This window comes from Lepus europaeus, chromosome 1, assembly GCF_033115175.1.
Source record: "Lepus europaeus isolate LE1 chromosome 1, mLepTim1.pri, whole genome shotgun sequence".
In the NCBI taxonomy this organism is placed as follows: Eukaryota; Metazoa; Chordata; class Mammalia; order Lagomorpha; family Leporidae; genus Lepus; species Lepus europaeus.
Genome location: NC_084827.1, coordinates 184,034,090 through 184,048,245, shown reverse-complemented (window position 1 = coordinate 184,048,245; position 14,156 = coordinate 184,034,090). Strand labels below are relative to the sequence as shown.

Sequence of the window (14,156 nt, the reverse complement as noted above, 5' to 3'; positions counted from 1 at the left end):
CAGGAGCTGACACAGACAGGATGATCATAAACATGCGCTCAGTATGGTGGAGCCTGACCCTGAGGACAACAGGCAGCTCTATGCCTCATCAGGAACCCATGACAGATTCAGCACTCCTGTCACCCTACACCTCACTGCTAGCTAGGAAAACTTGCGAAACCCTGTGTGTCAGCTCGGGAGTGTGGTCAGGAGGAAATTAAGTTCGACAAAAAGCAGACAAAAATCACGTAGTGAGGCCATTCAATTCCTCACGAGAAGATACAGGACAATCATCACTGTGGTGAAATGACCCGAGAGAACTTACTGTATTTTTTCAGCTCCTTGGCCAGGGCAAAGTTTGTAGCCTCAGCTATGAGAAACTTCTCCTTGAGCTCCCAGTAGTCCTGTTGGCTCTCTGCCAGCTGGGATCGCAACTGCTGGCATTTGAGGTCGTTCAGTTCTGCCACGGGATCTGATGCAGGGCTGTGGGATCCTGCCATGCTGATGGTGTGTCACAGCAGGACAACAGGGACTGGGGAGAGGAAACCCAAACACAGGCGAGGGTCAAACAAATGACATCCAAGAGTTTCAGGTAGGCTTGAGGGGGGACAATAGCTGTCAAGCTTCACTTACTGATGTGAAACACCTGATCCACAGCCCGACAACACTGGGAAGTTCTTCTCTGGACAAACAAGGATAAAACTGCCAAAGCCTAGGTTGAAGGCACTGCCTGTCACTCAGTCTCTGCTAGGACTGGCTGTTGTGTGGCAGCTAACGGTCTGCCGTTGCCATCACAGAATTAGAAGGTGGAGAGCGTCACGGAATCTTTGGAACTCTGCCTTCCAGGGGCCTAAGCTAGGTAGAGGCACAAGACCCCCACTGGTGGGGACAACCTACCCATCTGCCAGTCTCACAGTTATAGATCCTGCGCTGACACCACAGACCGTGTCCCCCAATCACTTAAGCATGTGTCGCTCGTAGAGTCATGTATGTGTATGAAAATACCAAGGCAGAAAATGTGTCCCAACAAGCCTTCCTTTCTCAGGGCTGTTAGGAAGGCACCCCACCTGCTGTTTAAAGAGATCTCAAGGCTTTTCTACCTGTTTGAAATCCTGAATTTTAAGCTTCCATGAGAAATGGGTCAGTTTATTTTCTTAGAAAGGAATTTTGAGAGCTCTTTTAGTTCTCTGGATAGAATTGTTATATCAGCTATGCAATTTCAAAATGTTTTCTCCCTATGTTGGCCTGTCTATTCATTTTCTTATCAATGACTTTGAATGGGAAATTTGAACATATTAGGACATTTATGAAATTATTCTTGTATTACATATAATTTGGATATCTTACCTAAAAGATGTAATTTAATTCAAGTTGAAAAGACTTTGTACTATTTTTTCTTCTAAGAGGTTGAAATTGGCACAAGCTGTTGGGCACCAAAAAATAGGTTGTGCCCAGATCGTTAGATCCCCGCAGAGACCCCCAGAGAGTCGATCACACCGAACTGCAAAAGCAAGGTTTATGCGGGAGTACAAGCCATGACAGGGACCCCATCCAACCAACCGGCACAGCGGAGGAAGGAGTGAGGCCCCGGTCTTTCTTTGGGAGAGATTTGAAAGGAAAAAAGGGCTCCATCAGCAGGAAAAAGACAGTTACATACAGCATGGAAGCTTTGGGTACAGGGAGTTACTTTGTTTAGCAATCTCTACTGTGCTGTCCTTGGTTTACCGAGCTCGCTGTCCCTGGTGAGTTGTGGTGATATCTCCAGAATGCCTGAATGCCTGCTTTTACAAGGACCTTGGTCTGCTATGGGAAAAGGAGGCTGCTTTTTTATTGTTTTAAAATGGAGTCACTTTGGTTCTTCAAAGCATTTGGCACAGCAGTTACGATGCCACCTGGGGTGCCCACACCTGGATCAGAGTGCCTGGGACCGAGTCCTTGCTGTGCTCCCCCCTCCAGCTTCCTGGCAGTGCACACACTGTGAGGCAGCAGCGACGGCTCCAGTACTTGTGTCACTGCAGTCTAGGTGGGAGATCCAGATGGACCCAGTCCTAGTTTCAGCCTGGCCAGGCCCAGGTTAGCTCAGGCCTCCTAGGGTCACACCAGTCAACAGGAGATCTCTTTTCTCTGTCTCTTTGCCCTTTGGATGAAACAAGTAATTTATAACATGGAGCAATTTATGAAAATGTATTTTGTTTAATTATACTTATTTGAGATGTAGAGATCCAGATGTAGAGAGACATACACACACAGAGAAACACAACCAAGGCTATGTGTTCCATCACTATTTCACTCCCCAAATGCATGCAACAGTCAGGCTTGGCCAGGGTGACACTTGGTGTCCAGAACTCCAATTTGTTCTGCCAATGTGTGGGAAGAACCCAATTCTTTTTTTCCATTTTTTTTTAATTTTTTTGACAGGCAGAGTTAGACAGTGAGACAGAGAGAGAGAGAGAGACAGAGAGAAAAGTCTTCCTTTTTCCATTGCTTCACTCCGCAAGTGCCGCTATGGCCGGCACATTGTGGTGAGCGTGCTGCGCCGATCCAAAGCCAGGAGCCAGGTGCTTCTTCCTGGTCTCCCATGCGGGTGCATGGCCCAAGCATTTGGGCCATCCTTCACTGCACTCCCAGGCCACAGCAGAGAGCTGGACTGGGGCAGAACCGGTGCCCCAAGTGGGACTAGCACCTGGGATGCCAGCGCTGCAGGCGGAGGATTAGCCTAGTGAGCCATGGCGCTGGCCTGCTTTTTTATAATATATTTATATATAATTATCGCGACTATTTATATAATGATGGCATACTTATTTTGAGGAATATGGGTGTTACATATTTGAAGTAGTTTTTTAATTAACTTCTTTATTTAATGTTGTATGTATGTCATAAATGCAACATTAAGAACATAGTCATTCTTCCCACCTACCTGCCCTCCCACCTCTTCTCCCCCTTCTCCCCCTCTTCTTCCTCCAACACCCCTGTTTAGGCTGAGAAAGAAAAAAAGACAGAATGGAACAAGAAAACTAAGAGAACTGTTACTCAACAGCCTAGCAAAGGGCTGTCCAAGGGTATTGCTTCTCAAAGGTGATTTCACTTTTTGCCGTCTTCTGCTATTCCCTTCCTTCTTCCCCCTTCTTTCCTTTTAGAAACTGAATGGTCTCCAAAGAAGAACCCACGGATGATACATCTGTTGTGAGCTCTTAGACATCCCTCTAACCCATGAGACATAAGAATATCCTCCATTGAATGCACTAAAAGGAAGTGATTCTGGAGAACAGTTCTACTAGTAAGTCCCTTGATACAGCTTTGAGGACAGAGGGCAGTGCACAGTGGCTCTCACTGTGTCTTTAACAAATCACACTCCTATGTCTGACATCAGTGCTCACCCAGGGCGCTTGACATGAGCTGCCTCGGCTACAGAAGCCTTCTGGATCCTAACTCAACAAGGCCATAAGCAAAGAGGAAGCTCTCTCCTCCCTTCAGGGAATGTGCGTCCTTCATAGTGGCCACTTCTTTCCACTTCAGTTTCACCCACAGGTGTCCTATATGTAGGGAATTTTTTGCCAAAGGGCCTTAGATTCCCATGCCTGAAATGCTCTCGTGGGCTTTCCAGCCAGACTGGAATGCCTTATGGGGATATTTTGAGTTCACGGTGCTATTCATTCTGTGAGTCTGCCGTATGGACCACTTTTCTTATTAGACTCTTCCCTCCTTTGGAATTCTATTATTGTTTCCAAACACTTGGTCCTATTTATATGATCACTTTACCACTTAATCCTGTCCATGTACTCTATAACACTGAAGCTGCTCTTTTTATCAGGCAGCTTAAGGGATGTGGGGGGGGGGGTCCTATGGCAAGTTGTTAAACCGTACCCTTAGAACTGAGAGATCTAATACTTGATCCATCCTATGCTGCCTCCTAGGGTGCACATTAGCAGGAATCTGGACAGGAAACCCTTTGGTGACTCAAACCCTGCCACTCAAATATAGGATGTGAGCATTGCAAAAGCCACTTAACTGCTGAACGAAATGCCAGTCCCAAAGCTGCAAATTTTAAGGTTTCCATTTGAGTGGATGATCAAAACTGGGATTTTTTTCAAATTTTAAAATCTGATGTCTAAATAGATGTAGAGTCACCATTGTGGCATAGTGGGTTAAGCCACCACTTGCGACACTGGTCTCCTATATGAGTGCTGGTGAAATCCCAGCGGCTCCACTTTCAGCTGATCCAACTCCTTGTTGATGTGCCAGGGAAAGCAGTGAAAGACAGCTCAAGTTCTTGGGCCCTGGAGCTCATGTGAGATACCCAGATGGCATTTTGGGCTCCTGGCTTTGGCCTGGCTCTGCCCTGGCTGTTGTAGGCACTTGGGGAGTGAAACAGAAGAGGCAAGGTCTCTCCCTCTCAGTGTGTATGTGTTCCTCTCTGTCTGCAACTCTGCTTTTCAAATAGAATAATAAATCTTTTAAAATAATTATTAAAATATTTAAAAATGATATTGTAATGTACATATCCAGAGTGCAATGATTACTCTAGACCAGTAAATAAAATATTCATCATCTCACAGTTAACCTTTATGTGCCTGCACATGGTAAGAACCCACAAAATCTACTGTTAGAAAATTCTCAGACTTTCTCATTCTAATGGAGAATAAAATGCTCCACGAATAACTCAGATTCTCCTGCTTAACTTCAGAACCCTAGATTTAGTTCTTCTCTATAACCACTACTTTGTACTCTTGGGTCAACGTCTCTCTATTCTTCCCACCAGACTCCACTACCTTGAAGCCCTCTCTTATATTCTCTGTTGCGACATATTCAACACTTTTCCTTTTCTCTTTCAGACTCCACACATAACAGACTTCATGCTGTGTTATAATTTCTGTATCTGGTTTATTTCACTTACCATAATGTCCTCCAATTTCATCCAGTTTCTCACAAATGATAGGAGTTCCTTTATCTTTGAGTTAACAGCATTCCATCACATAAATATATATATTTAAGCATAATCATACATCTATCATGTATATGCATTGTTACACATTATATATCTATCTATCTATATATATATATATATATATACACACACACACACACACAGAAATGTATAAGAATGATTCAAAAGCTTCAAGTGATTCCAAAGTGTCATGGAAAGTCTGTAGCATCCTTTTGTTAAAATATACTTTACAAGCCATATGTATAGCCAGCAAGATTTCTTAACCAGCCTTCTGTTGATGGACATTTAGGCAGTTTGCATCTTGGCCTCTGTGAATAAGGCATCAACTAGGGATTGCAGGTATCTCTACTAAATGCTGATACCTTTTTTTTAATTTCTTTGCACATATACCCATAAGAAGGAGGAATGGGTCATTTGACAGTTCTAGTTTAACGTTTCAAAAATATTTCAATAATGTTTTCTATAATGGCCATACCACTCAACATTCTCACACGTAATGTAGAAGTGTTTCCTTTTCAGTACACCCTTGCCCGCATTTATTCTCTCTTATCTTTGGGACAACAGCTAACCATATGGTTCTGAGGTGTTATCCCTCTGGGGTTTGGAATGGTGTTTCCCTGATGAGTACTGATAACAGGCAACTTGTCAATCACCTGGTAGCAATGGGTATTCCTTTCATGGAGTAATGTCTACTCAAGTCCTTTGCCAACTTCTCAGATGAATGATTAATTATTTTGGCTACTGAGTTCTGTGAGTGCTTTCACACTCTGGCACAGAGAAAGCAAAAGCATTGTGAACAATGGACATAGGTCTTGGCCCCATGTGGGGATCATGGGGATCCTTACTTTGGGGCCGTGGGACTGCACCACTGCCATTTTATTGTTTTTTGCAGTGTGCTGCATGGCGGAATTGAGCATGGGTGGAAAAATGTACCTAGCTGAAGAGGGCAGGAAGGGTGTGGTTTCTCTTTCTCTCTCTCTCTCTCACTCTACCCCCTCTCTCTCTTTCTCTCTTTCTCTCTCTCTCTTTTTTTTTTTTTTTTTTTTTTTTTTTTTTTTTTTTTTTTTTGGTGGCGACACTGAAGTTACCAGGAACTCTAGTTTGCATGGAAAGTTTTTGTTCAGCATAAACCTGCTCTGATTCCATCCAAGAATCTCCCTGGCCAGGTGCACAGGTTCACTGTGGAGTCAGTTTCTCTCCTGACCTCAGTGCTCATGGAAGGTGGCTCCTTCAGGAGCTGGACAGTGGAGTAGGCCTTTCTGAGTATCCCCTGAGGTTTCCAACACAATGTGTCCTTCATCTCACCCACACTTGGTTTCACCCTAACATTACCTTGTCATTCTCTGGGTCATTCTCATGTTCCAGAGAGCTGCTCATCGTCCTTCATCTGCACCTTCAGTTCTGGCTTCTCAGGCTGTGGACTCAGCTCCAGATCTGGGAGGAGACACAGAGGAGGACTAGGTCAGGTCTCAGACTCAGTTCCCAGGGCATGTGCGGTTCCCCAGGGACTCCAAGGAACCTAAGCAGCAGGACCTCTGAGAGGAACAATACACACTTTACCTCACTGATGAGGAACCTGAGGTCCATAGAGACTAAGAAGTTGTCTTGGCACCACAGCACCTGATGGAGGGAGGGCCGCCCCATGAGCTTTGACCTCCAGCTTCCCTGTGCCGAGCATGGCTCTTGTCTTCCAAGAATGCATTGTTGGGTTTTGTGGACTTCAGATAAAGCACTGCTATTTCTGCCGCTAAAAACAAACAAAAGTATGAGGGGCATTCCTTGGACACAGCTTTTCCCACATTTCTATTGTCCCATTACTTATGCTCTGTCTGTTTTCCATCACTGGGTGATAGAAAGGGACCAGAGAACACACAAGTTGGACTAGTATTTGACACAGCCCTGCCTGTCCTGTGTGCTCCCTTACCTCTGGGATTCCCCCTCAGGCTCTCTCCTCTGCTGCAGTGCTGGAGAGTGTCAGACCTCATGGAGGTCATTTCTGTGTGGAGACCCACGTTCTTCTTTTTATCTCCTGGAGCCACGGAGAGTAGAGATTCCTTCTGGACCTCTGTGGACCCAGCTTTCTGCTAGGCAGAGTCAACACAGTTTTTGTGCTAAGACAAAAAGAACATGGACAGCAAAAATAAATTGGAAAAATCTGATGTTATCAAACCAAGAAGTTTCTGCCCAGGTAGATACATTTACAGGTTGGGTAAGTGAGCCCGATGCTGTGAAATCCAAGGAACTGCCTAGAAGAAACACACCGGCAAAGACAGAGACTGTCTTTGGGAAAGGATGGGAAAAGATGCTTATGCTAAAGGATACTAGATGTGAGCAAGAGTACCTACGGTTGGATCAGATAAAATAGTTTTGGTGATAAAAACTGTAACAAGAGATGACGGTTGCTATAAAATGATCAAGGGGTTGATTCAACAAGAAGATGTGACAATGGTAACTGCATATGCACCCATTGCTGTAGCACCCTAATTTATAAAACAAAACTATTACATCTAAAGGACACATGAATGCCAATGCAGCAATAGTGGGGGACTTCAACACTCACCTTTCATCAACAGAAAGAGATCACCTGGGAAAAAAAATTAACAAATGTCAGAGAGAAACTACTACAGACCAAATGGCCATAACAGATGACTACAGAATATTTCACTCCACAGCTGCAAAATACACGTTCTTTTCATCTGCACATGGAACATGGATGCTATAACACTAGAAATCAACAGCAAAAGAACCCCCAAAGTTATGCAAATACATAAAGGCTGGATAAGAAACCCAGAGGGAAATATAAAAATTCCATGATTCAATGATTCTTACAATTTATAGAAGGCATTGGACCTTCTGGTAAATGTTTTCTTAAGTTGTTATCTAATGGTTGAAACTATTTGCTAAGTATTCATGTAATATTGCTATTGTCAGCAAGCGATCTAGGACTTGCTCCCTCATTTCTCTATTCTAAGCCCAACTTCTTCTTTCATTTCTCTATTCTCTTCAAGGTAGGAAACTAATTCTATTATGAAGGAATCTGTAGGATGCACAATTTAATCTTTAGACCTTATAAAAGAGATGGATAACATTTTTCTGTAATAGCATAGCCAAAATAAGAACTTAAATAATAATCTCATAGCTAGATTCACTTTGCCATCAGCGAAGTATACAGTAAGTAGAAAAAACCTCCCTTTCAGACCAAAGGGAAAGAAAGTCTTAAAGTGAGAATATAATTTTCCTCATGAGCATTGTCTACCTTTTAGAAAAACTACTACAGAACATGCCTGTGACTATAGACTTGTAGTTCAGGCCACCGAAGATTAGAGATGGGACACAGGCACTCTCTTGACTTGCATCCTCTGGTCTGCTTTAACACAAACCAGGAGGAAAAGAAAGCTAGGCATCAGAAGCAATGGGTGGCAGGCCTATTAATGGCTGATCTGTTCAGTGATCTGCCCTCAAGGAGACCCAACAGGCCAGTCCACTGCAGTGGCTTTCAATGTGGTAAGCCTGGGCTTCAGCAGAAGTCAGCTTGTGAAGAGCCCTGGCAGCTCTGCCAAGAGTTGGATCACTGCAAATGGACCTGCCCTGGAGTCGAAGGATGCCCAGGTCAGAGCCACAGATCTTATTGGCTCTAAGCTGAAAAGCCCTTCACTCAGCCCAACTTCCAAATGACCACTGCAGCTGAGGGGATGGTCAAGTAGGGTCAGCAACATTGCAGGCAGAACTGTAAATTTCTTGTTAGAGATGCCCCCTGCCTTTACCTGGCCAGCTCTCCTCCCAGGCCAGCCAAGTAATGAAAGTCAACAGAGTGCCTTCCCCTAGGAGGTTCACACCTCCCTTAGGATATACCCCATGTGAAGAGATAGATAGGTCTGGGCCTCTTAACTTACAAGGCCTAAAGCCCACCAGATTATTATCAAGCCCATTCTATCAGGTTCTATTTGCCTCTCAATCAGAAAACTTAATTGTAGCTTAGACAGCACCTTTCTTAGCTCCTCTAATAATGACTCTGTCCTTTGTTCTAGACCCTGTCTAGTGCACTTGGGCCTCATTCCTTTGTAATCATAACCTCTACTCTACCACCAATAGTTCTACTCCCAACCTGTGTGTACTGATGGTCCTCTTCCCCACTTAATGCTGTATAATTGTTCAGACCTGGTAAATGCCACTCTTAGGATCATTGGTTACTATCCTCTGTCTTTTATGACCTTCTCTAAATATGATCAGAGTCGGCAAACTTGGAAGGCTTCCATAGCCTTGGCAACTCATGACGACAGCCTAGGGTGGTTACTGGCGCCATAAACTAGAGTGTCAATTTGTTGGGTCAACAACAGGAGCCACTGTGCACTTGCTCCTCATGTGGGATCTCTGTCCTTAGTGTGCTGTACATTTTGATTTAATGCTATGGCTAGTACTCAAACAGTATGTTTCACTTTGTGTTTCTATGTGGGTGCAAACTGTTGAAATCTTTATACTAAATTGATCTTCTGTATATAAAGAGAATTGAAAATGAATCTTGATGCAAATGAAAGGGGAGAGGGAGCAGGAGAGGGGAGAGTTGCGGGTGGGAGGGAAGTTATGGGAAGGGGAAGCCATTGTAATCCATAAGCTGTACACTGTAAATTTATATTCATTAAATAAAAGTTAAAAAAAAATTCCATGAATCCAATTAAAATGGAAGCACAACACACTGAATCTGATGGGAAATTCTAGAAGTAGTACTCAGAGGAATGTGTATGGGATTATTATTTGATGTTCCTGCATCAAATAATTAGAAAGACTTCAAATAACCTAACAAAGTATCTCAAAAATCCTAGTAAAACAGGAGCAGACCAATCCCAAGTCAGTGGAAAGAAAGAATAAGGATGCAAGCAGAAAGAGAGGAAAGAGCAACAGAGAACCAAGGGCCTCACACAAAATCCAGAACACTGCAGGAACCCAATATGCAGTGGCATTCACCATTCAAGACTCCATGTGCTCGCATTGCTGGTGTCTGACTATCTCAGAATAGAACAGCCATCAAATACAAGAGAACACAGACCATCCTATTGATTGCAACCTTTCCAGGCCTCTTGAGTGTAATCTGAGTTGATAAAATCTCACAATAAAGAGTTAAGTGCTGGTAAAAGTTAACAGAAGGTAACAGGGGCTGTCTAGTTTCTGCAAGGGAGATAGAAAAGAACATTCTCATCAGTGGCTGCGAATGTGGACAGGAAAATCTTCTTGCCAGGCAATGGGGCCAGAACAACACCATCAGGAATGTACCAGAACTTTGATCTTGCAATTGCCTTTACAGGATTACAACCTGGAGAAATACTTTCACAATCACTAAGGGACATAACAAATATATGTAGATGATGCCCCTTGAGACATTATTAATAATACTAAACATTTGAATCATTTGAGGGATATTAACATATGTGACTAGAATGGTCCATCACACCATGACCAGTTATCCATGTGTCTAAGGCAATGAGGAGATTCTGAAAGAGCAGATGGTGATGGACTGGTAAGAACTAATGTGACTGAGCAGTTACAGTGTGCTAGACACAGACAGGCCTCAATGCTCTGCCCCCACAGCTCGTTAAAACCTTTGCCAAGTCATGTCGAAAGTACTCCTACTTGTCCGTTTCTTAGTGTCTTCTCTACCATGACTATTAGGAAACATCAGTGAAAGAAACTGAAGCAGGCACAAAAACTAGAAAGACATCCATGTCCACGGATTACAAGAATTATCATGAAGAAAATGTCTACTCTATACAAAGCAATTTACAAATTCAAGGCAATCCCCACAAAAATATGATGCACATGATTCATATACCTAGAAAAAGCACCTCAAAATTTATGTGGAAAAGACACAGGTCTTGTTTTCACGCCTATTGGAGGAGGGATCCTTCCCACACATCCCTGCAATCTCATTAATGGGAGCATTGGGTTCAGGCAGGATTTCTGCACAGCTGATTTTAAGGAGAAGGAGATGGGGCCTGGCTGTGACTTTGTAGGGGAAGCCTCTGTCAGCCGGGCCAGGATCCCGTGTGGGAGCCAGTTCATGTCCCGGCTGCTGCTCTTGCAATTCAGCTCTCTGCTTATTGCTTAGGAGAGCAGTGCAAGATGTACCCATGTGGGAGGCCCGGATAAACTCCTGGCTTCAGATCAGCCCAGAGCAAGACAATGAGGCCATTTCAGTGGTGAACCAGCAGATGGAAGCCCTTTGTCTCTGTCTCTCCCTGTCTCTGTAGTGCTAACCCTCAAACAAAGAAATAAAGAAATCACACACACACACACACACAATGAGTAGAGAGGATAAGGATGGAGAGAACAGGTGCAGAACAAACTGAATGACTCAAACCCCGGGGCGGAGCTGGCTTGGGCCCAGCAACCTCTCAGGGAAGAGATGAGTGAACTCATGTGGCCATGGGAAAAGACACTGCCCTGCTTCTTCTAATAATAATAATTATTTTATTTTATTTGATAGACAGAGTTACAGAGGGAGGTGGAGCCTGAGAGAGAGAGAGAGAGAGAGAGAGAAAGGTCTTTGGTTCACTCCCCAAATGACCACAATGGCCAGAGCTGAGCTGAGCTGAAGCCAGGAGCCAGGAGCTTCTGCCAGGTCTCCCACACAGGGGCAGGGGCCCTAGGACTTCGTCCATCCTCTACTTCGTTCGCAGGCCCCAGCAGAGAGCTGCATAGCCAGTGGAGCGGCCCCCATGGAGGTCGGGGCTGAAGGCTGGGGCTCTAACCCGCTGTGCCACCATCCTGCTGGAGCCTGCCCTTCTGTGCACGCCCTGTGGCCCCCACGCTGCAGCTCCTGGGCTCCTCTCCTTAGTGTGACTGCGCCAGCTCCAGGGCCTCTGAGCCCAAGGCAGTGCGGGATGACCTGCAGCCACCTTAACCTCACTTCCTTAGCTGCACTTTAACCCTCAGAGACTTCTGCCCGCAACAAAGTTATAAACTACAAGCCCGCACGCAGGAGGCAAGGCTCCTCTCTCTAAGAGAAAAGACAGCAGGATTCTAGCCCCTGGAGTCTGGGAAGTTTCAAGTCAGTGTCTCTGCACAACACCGGAAACGCCGTGGTCCCGGCCTGTGCTGTGTCCTGGTGGGCTAAGCCTCCGCCGGCAGGGCCGGCTTCCCCCATGGGCGCTGGTTCCTGTCCAGCTGCCCCTCTTCCGCTCTGGCTCTTCCTAATGGGCTGGGGAAGCCGTGGAAGATGGCCCGAGGGCTTGGGGCCTGCTCCTGCCTGGGAGACCCCTTGCGGTGGCCATCTGGAGAGCGAACGAGAGCATGGAAGCCCTTTCTCTCTGTCTCTCCCCCCTGTAATTCTCTCTCCAATGAATGAACACAATAGTGAGAACGAAGCACGCGGAGTTAACACCAACAGGAGGCTGTGGTCCGCACAGCGCCCCCTGCCGCCCGGGCCCGCACCCCGCGGCCTCCTCCGGGGCCCGGCCCTGCCCGCCCTCCCGGGAGCTGCGGGCGCGGCTCCCCCGTCCTCCTCCCAGGAGCGGCGTCCTGAGCCTGGGGCCGGCGCCGTCCTCCTGGGAACCCTGTCCCTCGGCGCGGGTCCGCCCCGCGTCCGCGTTTCCCTGTCTCCCCCTCGGACTCCGGTTCCGGAAGGCGGCCCTCAAGGGGCCCCGCACCGCTGTCCCCGCTCCGGAGCCCTGGCCGGGGTCCTCCAGTGTCCACAGCGCTGTGTTCCGAAGCGGGGCCCGCATCCGGGTACCCAGGGGTCGGCAGCCCCCAGGCCCTCGGCGGCCTGCAGGCCGGGCTGGGGGCTGTGATGGCGCCCTGGGGCTCAGGGGCCTGGGCTGTGTGAGGGGCGGGGGCCCCGGGTGGGTGGGCGGGGCTCGCGGAGGGCGGGAAAGGCCGGGCCGCGCGGCGGTGGGCGTGGCCTGTGGGAGCCCCAGGTCCGGTGCGGGGTTGTCCCGCGTGTCCGTGTCCCCGCCCGTCCCAGCGGTGTGGGAGCTGACGGAGGAGCGGGTGCGTGGCGCTGTGGCCTGTGGGGTTTCCCCTCTGTGGATGAATGATCGTCTGCCACCTTGAGCTCCGTCTTCTGTTCTTCTCTGGGGTCCCGACCCTTCCTCCCCTGCCCGTGGACCACTCTTCCCGGGTCTCTCTGGCCCGGATCCTGAGGGAGCAGCAGAGTCCGGAGGAGAAACCAGCGTTGGCCTGGGGGAGCTCTTTGTGTCCCCTCTCCCTGGTCACGTGTGGAGACCTGACCCACGGCACCGCACTGCCGGCTATACAGGCCGGGCCCTGTAGGCTAATCCTCCGCCTGCGGCACCGGAACCCGGGGTTCTGGTCCTGGTCGGGGCACCGGATTCTGCCCCTGTTGCTCCTCTTCCAGGCCAGCTCTGCTGTGGCCTGGGAAGGCAGTGGAGGATGGCCCAGGTCCTGGGCCCTGCACCCGCATGGGAGACCCAGAGAAGCACCTGGCTCCTGGCTTCAGATCAGCACGATGGACTGGCTACAGTGGCCATTGGAGGGTGAACCAACGGCAAAGGAAGACCTTTCTCTCTCTCTCTCTCTCTCTCTCTCTCACTATCCACTCTGCCTGTCAAAAAAAAAAAGAAGAAGAAAGAAAGAAAGAAGAAAGGAAGGAAGGAAGGAAGAGAGAAAGAGAGAAAGAAAGAAAGGAAGGAAGGAAGGAAGGAAGAGAGAAAGAGAGAAAGAAAGAAAGAAAAGAAAGAAGAAAGAAAGAAAGAAGAAAAAGTAAGAAAGGAAGGAAGGGTTAAAGAGAGAAAGAGAGAAAGAGAGAGAGAAAGAAAGAAAGAAAGAAAGAAAGAAAGAAAGAAAGAAAGAAAGAAAGAAAGAAATCTGGTATTAAAGTGGCATGTAATAATTGACACAGGCATGAATGTTAATGCATGGTAAAGTTGTTAAAGGAAGGCCACTTTCAAACAGGATATTTATACATCCTCCAAGCAGCACTCTCCAAAGTTGTTTATTTCAATTCTGAAATTTTATTATCCAAAGTGGATGATTTTTACAGAACAAAAGTAAAAGCAGGTATCAAAATCAGCAAAGAGTTTGTAGAATTTCTGCAGAGAGTTTCACCGAAGTCAGGGATGGTGAAAGTGGTATCCAAGGTAAAACCTCGATGACTGCTGCTTTGTCTCTTGGCATAAATTACCAGGCAGTTTGTTCTGGAGGTACTGAATAACTTGTTGTCACCACAGGTCAGTTGTTGAGAACCAATTCAAACAAAGCAAAACATTGTTTTATATTTCTT

General features: G+C 46.7%; 1 protein-coding gene and 1 long non-coding RNA gene across 2 annotated transcripts in view; both read right to left on the bottom strand.

The window, feature by feature from the left end:
- LOC133763862 (neuroblastoma breakpoint family member 6-like) overlaps window positions 1–358 on the bottom strand; it is a 46,736-nt gene extending 46,378 nt beyond the window's left edge. Inside the window, exon 1 of the mRNA XM_062197582.1 lies at window positions 305–358. The gene's annotated coding sequence lies outside the window, so the exon portion shown is untranslated. The remainder of the gene's footprint in view (window positions 1–304) is intronic.
- Window positions 359–412: 54 nt separating this feature from the next.
- LOC133761764 (uncharacterized) lies at window positions 413–7,026 on the bottom strand. The gene is made up of 3 exons (XR_009866221.1): window positions 6,849–7,026; window positions 6,257–6,671; window positions 413–511 (listed from the first exon to the last, which is right to left on the bottom strand). It is a non-coding gene; the product is annotated as an uncharacterized LOC133761764 (long non-coding RNA).
- Window positions 7,027–14,156: the final 7,130 nt, after the last annotated feature.